Raw genomic sequence first — 17,929 nt, forward strand, 5'->3', positions numbered from 1 at the left:
CTTTAATAAGCCTTCCTTGTAAAAGAGAAGAAGCTCAGCCCACTGAATTGTTCCTTCTGGCTCAGAACTTTGTTCCTGCTCGGTAAAGGGATCTTTGGGTTTTAATAACTTTTGGCCACATCAATATCTCATCTCTGTGAACACTTAAGAGAAGAAAAGAATCAGATCTCTCCTCCTCCCTTAAACTTAATAGACAATTTCCCTTAATTATTTTCCCCCAAAAGTGAGGATATAAAGACCTCCTGATTTTATAGTAAAGTCTTCCCTCTCCCACCACTAACCTTTCTACACAATGAGATGGAAGTCTTTCATAAAAAAAAAGAAATAGAAGAAAAAAAAAGCAATGAGGTAACCTTGGCTATAAAAATGGAAGAGGACCCAAATTTTAGTCAGACTATTCTACCTACCCCTGTGACCTACAGTGGGAAAGTATGCCTTGTTCTAAGAAGGTAATTGCTTTCAAAGTCTGATCTGTGACTTGTTAGTGATCCACAAGGACCTTCAGGTGGTTTCTCTTCTAATCATATAAAAATATACATTATCTATTTTAAAAAGTGTTCCCCTTAAATTCAATTCCAGATTTACAATTCCCTGAATGAACATTAAAAAAAAAATCAATCAAACAAACAAACAAACCAGAATCTCACTAATGGTTATTTATCTGGACAAAAATTCTCCAATAAATAACTTTTTTATTTGAAGTGACAAGAGGAAGCGGGTACTATATTGGTGAGCTATAGAGTCTGATGCTCTACCAAAATGGCCTGCAGTTAAAAAATACTGAGGAATGGAATTTAGAAAGACTGGGTTCTACTACCAGCTCCACCTTGTTTGAAGGATCAGAGAGTTCATTTCCTCCATAACTCATTTTTATTGTCCTCAGAAAAGAGATCCTCAATTCTTCCCTGTTTTCCTCACTGCAGAACTATGAAGATCAGTATTTTGGCATCTGTTAAAGGATTTTGGCGAGATATGAAGGCTAAAGATAGGTTGGTTCATTGATTGGAAAGGACCTACCAGAAGACATAAACATAGATCTTAAAGACCTTTCTCAGATAAAACAGATATTTGGAGTTGGAGATAGGTGGGTGGTAAGAGAAGAGAAGAATCAGTAATTTGGGCTCCAGGAAGAGATATTACTGAATCTGGAGGGAAAACTGTTTAGCAGGTTTAGCCACCCACAGAGGCTCCACACCCTAGAGATAAAGATCAAATAACTAAGTATAACCAAATTTTTTTTTTTTTTTTTGGTTTGAACTAAGGTATCTTGGAATTTGAGCCCACCCTCATAATAGAATTTATGATTTTCTCAGGGCATACTGTAATTGGGCTTTGTTCTACTCAGTTTTTGATTAAAGTTTTTATTTTCAAAACACATGCATAGATAATTTTCAACATTCACCCCTGCAAAACCTTGTGTTTCAAATTTTTTTTCTTCCTTCCCCTTACCCAGTCTTCTAGATGACAAATAATCCAATATATGTTAAACATGTGTGGTTCTTCTATATGTAGTTCCATAATTACCTTGCTGCACAAGAAAAGTCAGATCAAAAAGAAACAAAATGAGAAAGAAAACAAAATGCAAGCAAACAACAATAAAAAGTGAAAATATTGTTGTGATCCATACTCAGTCCCATAGTCCTCTCTCTGGGTGCATATACCTCTTTCTATTATAAGTCCACTGGAATTAGCCTGAATCACCTCACTGTTGAAAAGAACCACGTCCATCAGAATTGACCATTGTATATTGTTGTTGCTGCATATAGTGTTCTCCTGGTTCTACTCACTTCACTCAGCATCAGTCTCTTCAGGCCTCTCTGAAATCATCCTGTTGATCATTTCTTATAGAACAATAATATTCCATAATATTCATATACCACAGCTTATTCAGCCATTCCCCAACTGATGGGCATCCACTCAGTTTCCAGTTTCTTGCCACTATAAAAAGGGCTGCCACAAACATTTTTGCACATATAGGACCTTTTTAATGATCTCTTTGAGATATAAGCCTAGTAGGAATACTGGACCAAAGAGTATAAATGCATAGTTTGATAACCCTTTGGCCATAATTTTGAATTGCTCTTTAGAATGGTTAGATCAGTTCACAGTTCTACCAATAGTAGTGTCCCAATTTTCCCACATTCCCTCCAACATTTATCATTATATTTTTCTGTCACTTTGCCCAATATGAAAAGTATGTACTGTTACTTCAGAGTTGTCTTAATTTGAATTTCTCTGATCAATAATTATTTAGATAATTTTCTCATTTAACTAGAAATGGTTTAAACTTCTTCATCTGAAAATTCAGATGATTTTTTTTTTCTGTTGGAAATTTTGATGTTTTAAGGGTTTTCATATCAAGAGTCTGAGCTGTCACTGGTGTCCTTCATACTTGGGAATATAGGGTGGCCTTGGGGAAAATTGAGATCAAGGTATTTATTCTCCTTATATCATAAAATTCTGGATTCTTCAAGAGATCAAGAGGAGCTCCATTGCTGTGGTATGGAAATCTTCAGCAGAACAGGTTTATGAGATCCTCTATGGGTAATAGATAGAGGAGATTTGGATGGAAGGAAGCAAGAGAAATGCAGTCAACTCTGTATCCTTTGTTTCATGGGCCAGTGATAATACTAGTCATATTTGAAGAGTAGGAGTGAAAGGAAAACAAAATGGATCTTTGGCTAAAGCAGGCTAAAGACAGAAGACTGGGTAGGAAACTGGCAATCTTTGGTCCCAGTCTTCTTTGTACATCTCTCAAGAGGTGCTGATGTATTCCTTCTCATGGGAGAAGCCCATCTAAGATGGACTAGCTATGGCACTCAAGTGGTCAGCTGGTGTGTCAAGGAAGTACAGCAAGGGGAAAAAAAGCAGAACCTTTTCTAGGCTAGCTTTTCTAGACTAATAGACTCTACTTGTCAGGAGAGGAGAAAGATGAGAAAATTCATTCATTCTAGAAGCACAGGTACTATTTTCTTGTTAGTTTGAAACTGATTCCCATTGCTGTCCTCTGAGCATCAATGAAAGGCACAGCAGAGTGAGCATGTTCCCTATCTGTCAGGGGTCTTGTGAAAGGGAGACTCCCCATGTGTCCAGCATCTTTCTTGCTCCTTGATATTGCCCAGTCCTTGGTTCAAAATGTGCATGGGTAAATGCTTTCAGAACTTGTTTGAATGTTTACCTACAATGTTAAAATAGAACTATTTTGGCCTTATTTTTCAAAGAGAAGAATCTATACTTCTTGCTTCAGAAATTAAGAATGTCCTATTTTACTAACAAAGGGTCCTCTCTAAATCATGTAACATCCCATTTGCTGGAACTCATTCTGCTGAAAGGAGAAGCATTTGTAAGTGCTGTATTTTCCTAAACATGGCTACAAATGGGAAAGCAACCTTACCCATGTTAACGGAGTCTTCCATACTCTTGACATGTATGTTTTTCCTCCATTATTCTAACCCATTCCTTCAACATGTAGGATCAGCCTTTTGAGTGTCTGGATCACTTAGCTCCATGGGAATTAGGCAAAAAACAAACAAACAAATAAAAAAACTTATTATATTGTTTACTATACTGTAAATACTGTGGCCAAGGAATAGTTTTATAATCTTCAAAGAAAAAAGAAAAGGCACCAGCAGTGAATAGCTAATGCCTTTTTTGGTGGAAGTAATGATGTGACAATGGGAGGTGGGGCAGGCTTTCCTGTGGCTCTCATTTGAGACATTGTGGAGGGCCCCCCTCACCTATTTCTCTTTTTTCCTTCCTCTTCCTTTTATCCAGTTCATGGATAGCAGTGTGAATTAATTAGGCGAGATTCTTTTCTTTTTAATAGGATAGTGTTAGGTTCCCACCTCATTCTCCTTATTGGAAATTTGTAACGATGTAATTGTTATCAGCAGGGGGCACTGCAGGACAGGTAATGCTTCCTTGGTCCCCACAGTGGTGATAGTTACATCTTCCTGGCTTTGAAAAAAATAAGGAAAGCTAGTCTAAATTAGTGAAAAGGCGATTGATCAAGTTAGGAAAAATGATAGTTCTATTCATATCAAGCCCATGAGTAACTGAAGGCAGCTGCAATTTTTATTGTGGTTGTTGTTTTTGTTATTATCCAACTTAGTAAAAGACAAACAGAAATCCAGTCCAATTTTTATGACTATATACTAATTTGTAATCATTATACTAATTGTTTGCTAATGATTCCTACTAAAGTGTCTGGAAACTATTTGTTGGTTAAACATTTTCCTGGAATTCTTGTTTACACTATTAATTTGCTTAATGAACTCATTCTTCATAGATAAGTTTAAGTATTTAAACTTCAGCTCAGACCTGACCCATGTGAACATGATTCAAGATCTTCAATTCTTCTTTAAGTGAAAATACTAGCTCATTTAGCCAAGCCAGCTTGATGAATACACCCTAGAAAGAGCCAGGGATTTATTCAACAAGATTTCATACTCAGAATATTCCGTTTTTCAGGAGAGAATTAAAATGACTTAATAAAGTCAGTCTTATTGGATGATTGTCTTATGCTTATATCCTAAGATATCCACCTCACTGAATAGGAATGAAACTAGTGAAGTACGAGTGAAGAACTCCCACATGCTGAGGTTTGGAGAAGAGTAGATGGAGCAATATTTGGTTTCTTAAGTTTAGTCTCAAGGTGGTCACTCTGCAGTTTTTTCATTGACAATTAGATCCTGCAGAAAAAGGCATAGACCAGTACCTAACATGCCAAGATAAGGTTGAAAGGGGTTCATGATTTAAAGATAAAGGGCAATACTATAAGCAAATAAAGAGAACAAGGGATAGTCTTACCTCTCAGATCTGTACAGAAGGAAGGAATTTATAGCCAAAGAAGAACTGGAGAACATTATAAAATGCAAAATGGATGATTTTGATTAATTTGAAAAGTTTTTGTATAAACAAAACTAATACAGTCAAGATTGGAAGGGGCACAGAAAACTAAGGGAAAATTTTTATATCCAAAGTTCTAATAAAAGCTTCATTTCTAAAATGTATGGATAATTGATTCAAATTTATAAGAATATAAACCATTCTCCAGTTGATAAACAGTCAAAAGATATTAACAGATAAGTTTCAGACTAAGAAATTAAAGCCATTTCTAGCCATATGAAAAATGCTCTAAATCACTATTGATTAGAGAAATGCAAATTAAGACAACTCTGAAGTGCCACTACACACCTTTCAAATTGGCTAAGATGACAGGAAAAGACAAGGACGAACATTGGAGAAGATGTGGGAAAACTGGGACACTGATGCATTGTTGGTGGAACTGTGAACAGATCCAGCCATTCTGGAGAGCAATTTGGAACTATACCCAAAGGGCTATCAAACTTACCCTTTGATCCAGCAGTGTCTCTAGTAGATCTGTATGCAAAAGAGATCATAAAAAAGAGAAAAAGATCCACATGTTGCAAAAATGTTTATAGCAACCCTTTTTTGTAGTGGCAAGGAAATGGAAATTGAGTGGATGCTCATCAATTGGGGAATGGCTAAATAAATTATGGCATATGAATGTTATGAAATATTATTATTCTATAAGAAATGATCAGCAGGATGATTTCAGAAACTTCTAGAACAACTTACATGAACTGATGCTGAGTGAAGTGAGTAGAACCAAGAGAACTTGTACACAGCAGCAAGATTATGTGATGATTAACTGTGATGAATGCAGCTCTTCAACCATGACGTGATTCAAATCACTTCCAAATAGTTTTATGATGGAGAGAGCCATCTGCTTTCAGAAAGAGGGCCATGGTTGATTGAATGTGAATCACAACATAGTATTTTCACCTTTTTTGTTGTTTGCTTGCTTTTTTTCTTATTTTTTTCCTTTTCTATCTGATTTTTTCTTGTGCAGCATGATAAATGTGGCAATATGTTTTGAAGAATTGTACATGTTTAACCTATATTGGATTATTTGCTCTCTAAGAGAAGAGGGAGGTGGGGGGAGAGGGAGAAAATTTTGGAACACAAGGTTTTTGTAAGGGTGAATATTGAAAACTATCTTTGCAGGTATTTTGAAAATGAAAAGCTATTATTAAAATAAAAAAAAGAAATTGGTTTGTACAAACAATGGATTTCAATGCATATTTTGTGCATGTATTTTCTATTGTATAAAATTAAGCTTTGAATTTACTTTATTTAGCTATTAGGGGACACAGAAATTTATTATCAACAACATTGCTCAAAATTAAATTTGGTTTGTTCTAACTATTCTCAATGGAGTTTTTATCACCTATAAACTGAATTTGTATTTTCTGTAATTTCCCTAATAACACATTCTTCATTAAAAAAACAAATAAAAAATTGGGCTCTGGTTACAAATAACTTAGTCATAGGCCAAAGAGCACCATTCAAATCTTGCCAGCTTAAAATTTTTCTATTCTCCTTTAGCAAAAGACATTTTGTTTCCTGAGGCTCTGTCTTCACAACAATCTACATAACCACCATATGCACTGTCCATGGATGTGAGAGACAATCAGTTTAAACTAGGACTCAATTTCCTAAACCTATCCTTTTGAGATTTGTCCTGACAAAAATTAATGAGTTTTTATTTTCTAATAATCTGGTCATTCTGTCAGAGCATCCATAAAGTCACTGATATCATCCAGTCTTGTTTTTACTGATTGATCCCAAGAATTTTCATCATTTCTTAGAAATGACCATTTATTTTAGTGTTGGCTCAGAGCAACATTAATAGACAATTGCTATACAGAGATAATACAGGAAGAAAAATCACTAAAAATATACAGTGAATCACAGAAAATTACATCTTTTAAAGCCCACAGTGCATTCCTATTGCCATAGCAACACCAACTGGTAAAGACAGAGTTGATTTATTGCATGCTTTCCTGGTGCTGAAATCTGTGGAAAACTCCTAGAGTCTCTGGTGTGAGTCCCAGCCAGAAGAGTGATGGAGACATCTAAAATAGCAAGCTTTCTCTTTCTCTTCATTCTTCCAGTGATGGTTTAGTGGTCAGGCAGCTCAGCTTTTTTCCTCTTACCTTTTTTTAGCCTAAGATGACTGCATTATTTAAAATGCAATAATAATAGCATTATAGCTCCAGTATACTAGGTAGTTCCTCTGAGAAGAATTTAAGGGAAATATTCTTAAGAAAGATAGCTCATAGATCTAGCTCTATAGAACTGAATTTTAATTCTTAGTATTTGGCAAATTTGAAATGGGACTAGATGAATACTTATGCTCTCTTATTTTGCATTTTTTAAATACCTGGTACAAAGCTGCAACTGGAGTAGAATGCTCAGGGCTTGACCTATAGCACCAAAATTTAAAAGGTAGAAATCTATAAAATAATTATTTTAAAATTTTGTGGTTTTAACAGTCATTACAATTTAATAGAAGTTTCATTCCTTTTGGCAGTACAGAGAATACTGACTTTAGTACCTTGGGACATAATGTAATTGAATTGTCCTAAAGAAGCCATGATAACCTATGCAGATATTATTCCTAATTCCAGATGACCACATGAAAACCTTGATGTCTCCTCTTGATAGCCCAGCTCGGGGAGAACTTGGCCTTTTGGTATGATGTGAAAATCCTGAATAATCAGTCCCTTAGTGTTTTTCCAACCTATGTCAAGGGCAGATATTGAAAGAAGAAATAAATTTTGCCTCTGCTTTGCTTCTCCAGTATAGTGAGGGAGTTTGTACTGTCTTTAGGCTCATTGTCACAAGTTGAAGAAATAATGGTGCTCATCTCCTCAACTCTACTCATCAGTACAATCATTCCTACTTGGATCATGGGTTCAAGCAGGAGACTTGGCACTTGGACTCTTTGGTAGTTTTTTTGTTTGTTTGTTTGTTTTTACTTTGTATTCCTTTTCCTAAGGAGATGTCCTTCAAAGACAATAGTTACCTCCTAGTCTAGGTATATACATGACAAGAATGATTTTGAGAAGCCTAGTAGCCTTAGTCCTACCAGGCTAGACTTGATTGATGGCAAGAAAAGCTTCCACATTAGAGAGGATGGCCAATAATAAGAGAAGTGGTCTAAGGGCTGGGCATATTAACAATAAACTTGTCCTGGGACTTCTTTAGACCTTGCAGAAGTGAGATCAGATGTAAAATATTTAATTACCAGTCTTATAGTCTTCTTTATGTTCTGAAAACCTCTCAGCATATTGTAACAGTACTTATAAGTTTTATATATATATATACACATATGTATGTGTATATATATATAAGCTTATTATAATTATAAGTAATTATAAATTGTTACTGAATCATATTTGTCATTATTTTAATAAGGTATGTATTTTATATTAATTATATATTTTGTTATATAAGCAAATACTGTGCTAAGTGCTTTAGAAATACTATCTCATTTGGTCCTCATGATAAAATGGGAAGAAAATCTTATCCCCATCTTATAGTTGAGGGAACTGAGGCAAAGACTAAGTGACTTGTCCAGGATCACACAGCTAGTATCTGAGTCCAGATCTAGCACAGTATCCACTGGGCCATCCTGTTGCCTGATACATTCTGTGGATCTTTTACTAAACTATACATAACAAAAATACTTAAACATAGACAAAAAAGGTAGTAATAAACTATCTCTTTCCACACCTGATTCATATTGTACATTGAGCAGCCAATCTTAGTCTCTCTTTTTGAGGGGGAAGCTCTAGAAGTGAACCATAACATAAACTATATGTAAAATTATCAATAGATTAGAAAAAGATAGTTAGCAGAAGAATACCAAGAGTAGAGTAACCACACCAGAGGCCTGGGAACAGAACAGGGAGGGGCCCAGTACCCCAGCTCCTGAAGGCTTGCAGTCATTCTTCAATATTAGACTAGGAGCATAGAAACAGAAAGACACTCAGGCATAATCTAGTACAATCCCCTTATTTTATCTTACTTTATGAAGGCCTGGAGAGATTAAGAAATTAGTCCAAAGTTATTGAAACCTGGTCCCCTGACTCCAAATTCAATACCTTTTACACTCTACTACAAGGCCTCTTTAATTAGCAAGAATAATTAGCTAAATTACAAAAGTTGGCGTGCTCTTCCTCTCCCTCCCTCCCATCATCCCTAGCAATTGCTGACCAAATATGCCCTTTTCTGGCCTACTCTTGCCTTGCTTCCCTTAGAGCAATAGCCTCAGCAGCAGCACCAAAGTGTCCTAGATTATCTCCCTAAAGGAGTCAATAAGCATTTATTAAGTGCTTACTAGAGACTTAACACTTAGTTCAATCCAGGGAATACAAGTGCTAAAAGAATGATAAGATGACTATCTTTATGACTAAAGGAATTTACAGAGAGAATAGAATAGAGAAAGTCAATGAACAAAAAAAAAAAAAAAAAACTAAAAAGAGAAGAGGAAGAAGTGGTTGTCCTTGGTATTGATAGAGAGAATCAAGAATATGCAGCCCTGGAGAATTATGAAGAATAAAGAGGGTGAATGTTCCTAGGTATGTGTTCTACACCTCCTTCCCTCCCCTCCAACATTCAACAACACCTATCTAGGGGTCAGTGTTCTGCAGTGTTCTGCAGGACTTTTGCAAAGATATGAGTTTAAAATTGTCTTTTTATAAGAAATCTGAGATTGGGGTTTCAATTGAATGAGATTCCTTTAATGTTGTCACTGCCCCCAGGTCTAGATCCTCAGCTGAATGAGACCACTTAAGTTTGAGGCTAAGTAGGAGGGGTCTTGGGCTAATCTTAATGAAGTGGTGGATCTCTGTCAGAGGAGAGTTTCAGAGTCCCCAGAAGTCAAGGAAAACAGTTTTAGGTTCACCCCCATCAGTCTGACACTTTAAATGCCATGCCAGATCATTGCACCTACCTTCACAAGAGAAGAGAATCCTTATTTGATGGGGGCACGGTATGCTTATCTTTTTTTTTTCAGAACAGTGGACAATTCTTCCACAGTAGCCCTTGCAAAACCCTGTGTTCCAATTTCCATTCCCCTCCCCCAACACTTTCCCCTAGATGGCAAGTAGTCCAATATATGGTAAACATGGTAGAAATATATGTTAAATCCAATATATGCATACATATTTATACCATTATTGTGCCACAAAAGAAAAAAAAAAGAGAATTAAAATAAAATGCAAGCAAACAACAAAAAGAGTGAGAATGTTATATTGTGGTCCACACTCAATTCCCACAGGCCTCTCTCTGGGTATAGATGGCTCTCATCATCACAAGATCATTGGAACTGGTTCATTGAAAAGAGTCATATCCATCAGAATTTATCATCTTATAATCTTGTTATTGCTGTGTATAATGATCTCCTGGTCCTGCTCATTTCACTCAGCATCAGTTCATGTAAGTCTCTCCAGGCCTTTCTGAAATCATCCTGTTGATCATTTCTTACAGGACAATAATATTCCATAATATTCATATACCACAATTTATTCAGCCATTCTCCAACTGATGGGCATCCACTTAGTTTCCAGTTTCTGGCCACTACAAAGAGGGCTGCCACAAACATTCTTGCACATGTAGGTCCCTTTCCCTTCTTTAAGATCTATTTGGGATATAAGCCCAGTAGTAACACTGCTGGATCAAAGGGTATGCACATTTTGATAACTTTTTGGGCATAGTTCCAGATTTTCTCCAGACTGGCTGGATTCTTTCACAACTCCACCAACAATGCATCAGTGTCATGGTATTGTCTAATGGGAGTAGGACTAAGATGATGGTGAAAGGTGGGAAAAGGATGATGGTGGGTGGTGAAACACATCCAAAAAGATGCATCTTCCAGCTTAGTGATAGAACAGACCAAAAACAAATTCAGGATAACACTGACCCTAGAGATCAGGCTAAGAAAGACAAAATGGTATTAGTTATATGTACTTTTTTTCTCAAGCTGATGGTATGCATATGGATCTGCAATTAGAACTGAGCTTATTTTAAGAATTTTTTTCCCCCCTGAGGCTGGGATTAAGTGACTTGCCCAGGGTCACACAGCAAGGAAGTGTTAAGTGTCTAAGGCCAGATTTGAACTCCTGAATTCAAGGCTGGTGCTCTATCCACTGCGCCACCTAGCTGCCCCTATTTTAAGAATTATAAAATCAAAAACCACAAGTGGGGATGATTATGTTGTGACCCAATCAGGGTCACATGGTTCTTTAGGATCAATTTCCATTCCATAGAAGGTAGCCATTTCACAGAAATCATGAGACACATTGGGGCACCTGGAACAAGGAAGTGAGTCAGGATGAAAAGTCTTCTAAAATCTCAGGACCAGGATGTTTGTGCAAGAGTTCTGTTCATTAGGAGCTGGTATGAGCCAATTCAACAGTTGGTTGCACAGCAGAGAAGTTTCCGGTTCACATAATGGACATTACAAAGGATCTCTGGTATGTCAACCTTGAGAAATATTTAATCTGTCTCCTGATTGGGTGATTAAAATTCCCAGATGAGTCCAATCTCTTCTTTATTTTTTTTTCCTGAGGATTTGGGGTTAAGTGACTTGCCCAGGGTCACACAGCTAGGAAGTTCTGAGGTCAGATTTGAACTCAGGTCCTCCTGACCTCAGGGCTGGTGCTCTATCCACTGCGCCACCTAGCTGCCTATCTCTTCTTTATAATAAAGGAACAAATCAAGGTGGCTAGTAAAATCATAACTGTCTCAGTTTCATGATGACGTTAGATGTTAAAGTGCTCAAGTTATTTTACTAAATGAAATAAGAGACTCTCTTAGTTTCTCATTTTAGGATTAAAAATAAATGGAAAGCCTTAACCCAGGTGGAAGATACCATGTCATTTATTCATTGCAGAACAAGGTCAGAGCTTGTTAAATGTGGGAAAATAGTATTAGGAAGAGTACTGAATTCTCCCCTCTCCCTTACTCTGGTTCCCAATTTCTCTTCTTCCCTTCTATTATTCAAACTCCACTATTACCCAGCTGAGGTTTCCTTGCTGATTGTGGGAAACTTCGTGAAAGGACAGTTTCCTTCAAGAACAAGATTTCTATCCTGCAAGAGTTGCTTCTTTCGATTCTATGAAATAAACCAATCTGGAAAATACAAAACCTTTTGGCTTCAGAAGACAAGGAGAAATGCAGATCACACAATGTTCTTTGTTGGGTTTTTTTTTTTTCCCCTCAAGGGACTTGGTACCTGGCAATTTGAACCACAGTACTTACCTCAGATGCCCATAGAGTACTGATTTGCATGAAAAGACACTAAAGGAGAAACCTGCCTTGTGCTTCTTTAAAATTCATTCTCTCTCTTCCTTAATAGCAATTTGCTTTAATTCACTCATCTTAGTATCATGAGCTGCAGCAGAGCAGAGCTGCTATTTATAAATGATCCTGATCAGATGAAATGATGTCTTGAATCCTTCTGGTGGTCTGATCACAATAATAAGGGAAAGGTCCAAATGATAGGAACTCGGGAGTGGAGGATGAGGAATGCTAGGAAGGGGATGAGTTAGCATCTGTTTAAGTGACTGATTTAGCTTTTGTGTTTTTTTTAATTTAAGTAAGGCAAGGAGAGAAGTGGATAAAATAAAGGAATTTTCCATACTAAAAGATTGGTGTTTATCTCAATCCACCACGGGTAGCTAAAAATGAAGAACATAAGTCATACAGTCATAGGACTGCAAACAGTATCATATAAAGGAAATTTAAGTAATCAAAAACTGGTCAGTTTCCAAATTTTTCAGGGAAAGAAAATAGAAATTTTAGCTCTTTTAAATGAGGTGCTAGTCTATCTGTTTAATCCTATCTTGTTGGAGGAAGTTCCAAGAGGATAATTCACTGAACCCAAGGTTATACCTCAATTCTTTTTAACTTAATCAAAGAATTAACATGCACTTATTAAACGCCTACTATGGGCTTACTATGTATCAGGCACCCTGTTGGGTGATGAGAAGACAAATTAAATGAATAAGCAGTCCTTACTTGGAAAGAACAAGCATTCTGTCCAGGAAGACAAATAACCATAAACAGTTATATAAGCAGAACATTTATTAAGTGCTTATCTGATGCCAGGCACTTTTCTAGGTGATGTGGCTGATTAGACACCAGATGATGGCAGGCAGCAAAAGTTGGGGTTTGGTCATATGAAGAATTCATAATGGCCATTCTCTTTGGCAAAAAGTAGATTTATTTAGGGGGAATAGGTTAAAGACAAAATGAAGGGATACAATAAATACTGGGAATGGTAGATATGAAATAGAATTGGGAGAGCCCAGAAAAGGGTTTAAAATTGATGAAAAGGGAAAGTTTCCTAGTGGAACTTGGCATTCACCAGGAGAAGGGAAATCCCCATGAGTTTGGGGCCCTTAGCTGGCAGGTTAAGGCTAATAAAGGAGGGCAGTGGCCATGGAATAGGTCTTAAGTAAATTAATAGGGAGAATTTAACCTTAGGGACATGGCTGATATTTCTGATAGGAATGGCACATGGCAAGTGAGGCTGACCAAGGCCCCACAGAGGCTGGGTCTCAGGGGGTTACCATAACTTGGATTTCAGACTGGACAACTTCCCCAGAGGGCGGGACCATGGAGCTAAACTGATCTCCATTAGGGCCTTCTCCCTGTCTGCCTCAGGATCAGTTCTTCTGTGTCTCTCTGCCCAACACAGCCACCATTCATTCAGACCTCATGACCAGGTATACAAATAAAAGAATGCGAGATGATCCCTGCCCTCAAGGAGCTTGTATTCTAATGGGGAAGGCAACACTTAAAGGGTTGCTGGAAAGAGGGCTAAAGGATATCTGTACAGGGGAATGTGTGATGAGATGTGTAAGAAATTGTAGAGAGACCAGGGCCCCCAGCTAGATAGGGCAAAGCTCACCACTCACAGCTGAAGGATGCAGAGTTGAAAGTCCAAGATTCTGGTAGGGAGTGGTGGTGGTGGTGAGGTTTTGGTCCTGGCAACACAAGGCTTGTCTTTGTCACAGAGGCTAGCTAAGAAGCATGTGGATCGAAGATTATCCTCATAAAAGCACAGGTCTTAATTAATTTGCCCTTTACCTGCCATCTTGGTTTTCCTTGGGTGCATTGCTCTGGGGTTGTTCAATTTCTCAAAGAAGTAGGCTTCTCAGTTTTACCATTCATTAGCTTCCATCATGACTACTCTGGGAAAAGTTGCTAAATATAGAAATGGTTATAGGCTCCAAGTAAAGGGGTAAAATAGGCACCAGGAACGGTCATATGAAATATTTTTGGAGAACAGTAGATTGCAAAAGAATATTATATAAAAATAGTGTAATAGAGATTCAGTTCACTGCATAAGGAAAGTATGTCATGGGCATCCATCACACATTACAAAGGTTGGATTTATTTAATGTGAATTGCTTCACAGATTAAGCAGATACAACGTAAAAGATAGTCATACTCAGTGAATGGTCTGCATTTCAGGGTACACAACTTTCAAATCTCAGAGAAACAGAGGTAGGATCTATGGAGTAAGGGAAGGAACCAGGAACGAATTTGGGGAGATAAAGGTGGGATCTAGGAGGACAGGTGAAGTTCAACTGGCTGACCAGTCTTAACGACTAGCCAATCAAAATAGTCTGGGAAAGCTAGTTTTTTTTTTTTTTTTTTTTTTTTTTTTTTTTTTAATGCAATTATGGTTGATAGAATTCACATCTGATGATGTAGACACCAGATAATATCAGGCACCAAAAATTGGGGTTCAGTCATGTGAAGAATTCACAATGGCCAATCTCTTTGGCAAAAGGTAGATTTATTTAAGGGAACAGGTTACAGACAAAATGAAAGCATACAATGGGCACCAGGAATAGTAAATATGAAATAGAGTGGGAGAGCATATGAAAGACAAGTTTCTCAGTGGAATTCACAATTACCCAATAGAAAGGAAGTACCCCATGAGGTTAGAGCATGCCCTTAGGCTAAATAGTGAAAGGAACTTAGCACCTAATAGAGTTAGCTGTAAGGAAAAAAAGTAGGATTGGGAAGCAAAGTAGAATTAGGAGAGATATTACATGACATGGGAGAAGGGTAAAGGGAAAGATACCACGAGGCAGTGTGTCAGTGGCAGACTGACCCACAGGAAGGCAGCAGCCGTGGGATATCTCATAAATAGATTTTATAGGGAAAATTTAGCCTCAGGGACATAACTAGGATTTCTAATAGGGCATGGCGAGGTGAGACTGCTGCAGACCTCTACAGAAGGTGGATGTCAAGGGTTAGACATAACTTGAATTTCAGACTGGATGACCTCCCCAGAAGGTGGGGACCATGAGCTAAATTAATCTCTATCAATGGATTCTGCTTGGGTGCCTCAGGGATGAATTTTTAAAAATTACTCTGCTAACCACAGCTAACAATGAAGACCTCATCATTATATCTAAACTTTTGGTAATAAGACAGTTTGGGAAAGCTAAATTCTCATTAAGATTATGCTAACTAGACAGTTTTGAGAAGTTGACCAGATCAGAGTTGTCCAAAAAGCAGGATGGGATTCACATGATAAGAATTTTCTCCAGCAAAAGGGAAAAGTAAAGAAAAAAGTTACCCAATGTACAAGTGAATCAGTTAACCCATAAAAAATCAGACGGCAGAATCCAATTTATCATTACTAGTATGATCAATTTGGAAGCTAATATTAATGCCAGTGAATATATCCCATAAAAGTATCCAAAGGGATCTTTCATGCTCGGGTCTTCCTTTCTGATGTTAAGGCTTTCTTTGTTGACTCTATCCTGATTCTGTGCCACAACCACAACTGCTCCAGTTGCTGGCACTCATAGGACTTCTAAAACAGTGTTCACAAGGTTGATGCTACAAAAAGAGGCAAAGTAGTTAGAGACTTCAAACACCATGTGGGAAGTAGAAATTTGGAGGGCTCCAGTCTTGACATTAATCCAATTATCCTTCTTTCCTTCACATCCTGGTTGGAGTATATATTATATTATCTTATATTTTTATATTCTTGCAAGCCCCAAATAGATCTACCAGCTGGAAACCACCTCTTCTTCAACCAGGTATGGTACCCTGCCTGAATCATCAGCCTTTCTGGCTCAGCAACTAATCTGGGAGATTTAACCCAGAAATGAGTCACACATATATAGATATAAACAGACAGAGGATGTCTGCATGCTCAAGTTTCTATGTTCAAGTTTCCTAGACTAGATAAATAGATCGGGGAATCATTTGAGGAGAGATGATAATTAAATGCATGGAAGCTGGTGAGACTACCTAGAGAGACAGTTTAGAGGGAGAAGAGTAGAGGGCCTAGGACAGATTCCTAGGTAACTCCCATGGTTACAGGAATGATCTAGATTCCAGTATAGTAGGGGAAAGCATGATAATAGTGGAAAGAATGTTAGGTTTGTAGTCATATGGTGGGCAAGTCAATTAATTGACCCTCAGTTTCTTCATCTGTAAAATGAGGTAGATGACCTGTTAAAGTACCTTTGAGCTCTAAATCATGGGTCAGCAAATCATAATCTATAAGCTAAAAATGAGTTTTTACATTTTAAAATATAATGAAATTTCATTTAAAAATCTAAAAAAACCATTATATTAAAAAAAAAGTGTCTGGCTGGATTTGGTCCATGGCTTATTTAGGTTGCCAACCTTTGCTCTAATTCTGTGACCCTCTCCATTTCTTGGTATTGCACAGATATCAGTATTGTACTTGGACTTTCACTTATCCCTTATTCTTTCCATATGACCAGTCTTCCTTTTGTTTCTGGTCATATTTTTATCTAAGGATGATCTTTATGCTTCTTCTCTATGATTCTTTGTTAGTAATATCTTGCAACCTCCTCATATCCCTGGGATTTTGTATTCTCTATACCAATTGTGCCTGTCACCTGTGAGAATATAAAAATGTGGTCCTCTATAGAAGGTTATTTTTTGGAAGCCTGGAAATTTCTTGTTTCATGGCTTCATCAAGGATGCTATCTTGTACAGATGGAGGGATCACAGAAGAGGAACCAGGTGCCAAAATATAGATTACCATTTCTTCCCCTAACTATCATTCACCAAAGAATGGCTGGCAGCAGATATAAATAAAAGCAGCCAAACCTCCAAGGAGGCTCCTTCTGTTTCTCAGACCACTTGTCTAATGGAGATAGGCCTTCTTCCTGCTTGACTGGACTTATGCTCTGAATACCCTTAAGATCATTTTCTTTACTCTTCTGTTTTAGTAGAATATTTGAAACAAAACAAAATCCACTTACAAATGAACTTCACACAAAAGTTTTTTTGGAATCAAGTCTTTAGAATATTGAAGTTAAAGCAGCAGAATTTTAAGCAACTCCCCTAAAGATGCTGCTCCGTTTACCTCATCATATGGTGTTCAGAGAGGTAAGCTAAATAAAACAAGATAAAGCATCTTTTTACCTTGGCTACTGATAGGGTCTGAGTCTGGCACAGGCTTCTCCTGGAAAAAAAACAATTTTTTTCCTGTCACTCAACTTCCAGCATGTAAAGCAATAAGGGCCTGACTTCCAGAACAGCTTCAAAAGCCCCAGTATTAGGGATCTGTTCATAGCAATTCAGCAACATGGGGCAGAGAAGATTTGCCATAAGAATTGAAATGATTTCTCCACTTTCTACTTACCTTGCTTTTTTTCCCCTGTCAAATGTTTTTAAAATTATTTAAAGCTTAAATACAAAATAGAAACAGAAAAAATGTCCATGTGTATAGAAGAACATGAGAGAATTCAAAATATAAAGAAATAAATTTCCATTTCAATAAAGCCTATATAATAGATATTACACATAGTGTTCAGAGCTGTCCATCTTTTCTTTTCTTCCTTATAAGTTTTCTTTTGTTCTCTGTTGTGCACTTTGTACTGTTTTCCTCTCCTTCTTCCCCCTCTCTTCAAGAAGGCTACAATTAAGAGTAGTATACATATGTACAAACACACATACACATATATATTCATACATATTTATGTGAGATTGTTCTTTATTTGTCTTCTGTCTCTCTGAAGGTGGATTACATCTTCATAAGTCC

Source organism: Sminthopsis crassicaudata, chromosome 2 (genome assembly GCF_048593235.1).
Source record: "Sminthopsis crassicaudata isolate SCR6 chromosome 2, ASM4859323v1, whole genome shotgun sequence".
Lineage (NCBI taxonomy): Eukaryota > Metazoa > Chordata > Mammalia > Dasyuromorphia > Dasyuridae > Sminthopsis > Sminthopsis crassicaudata.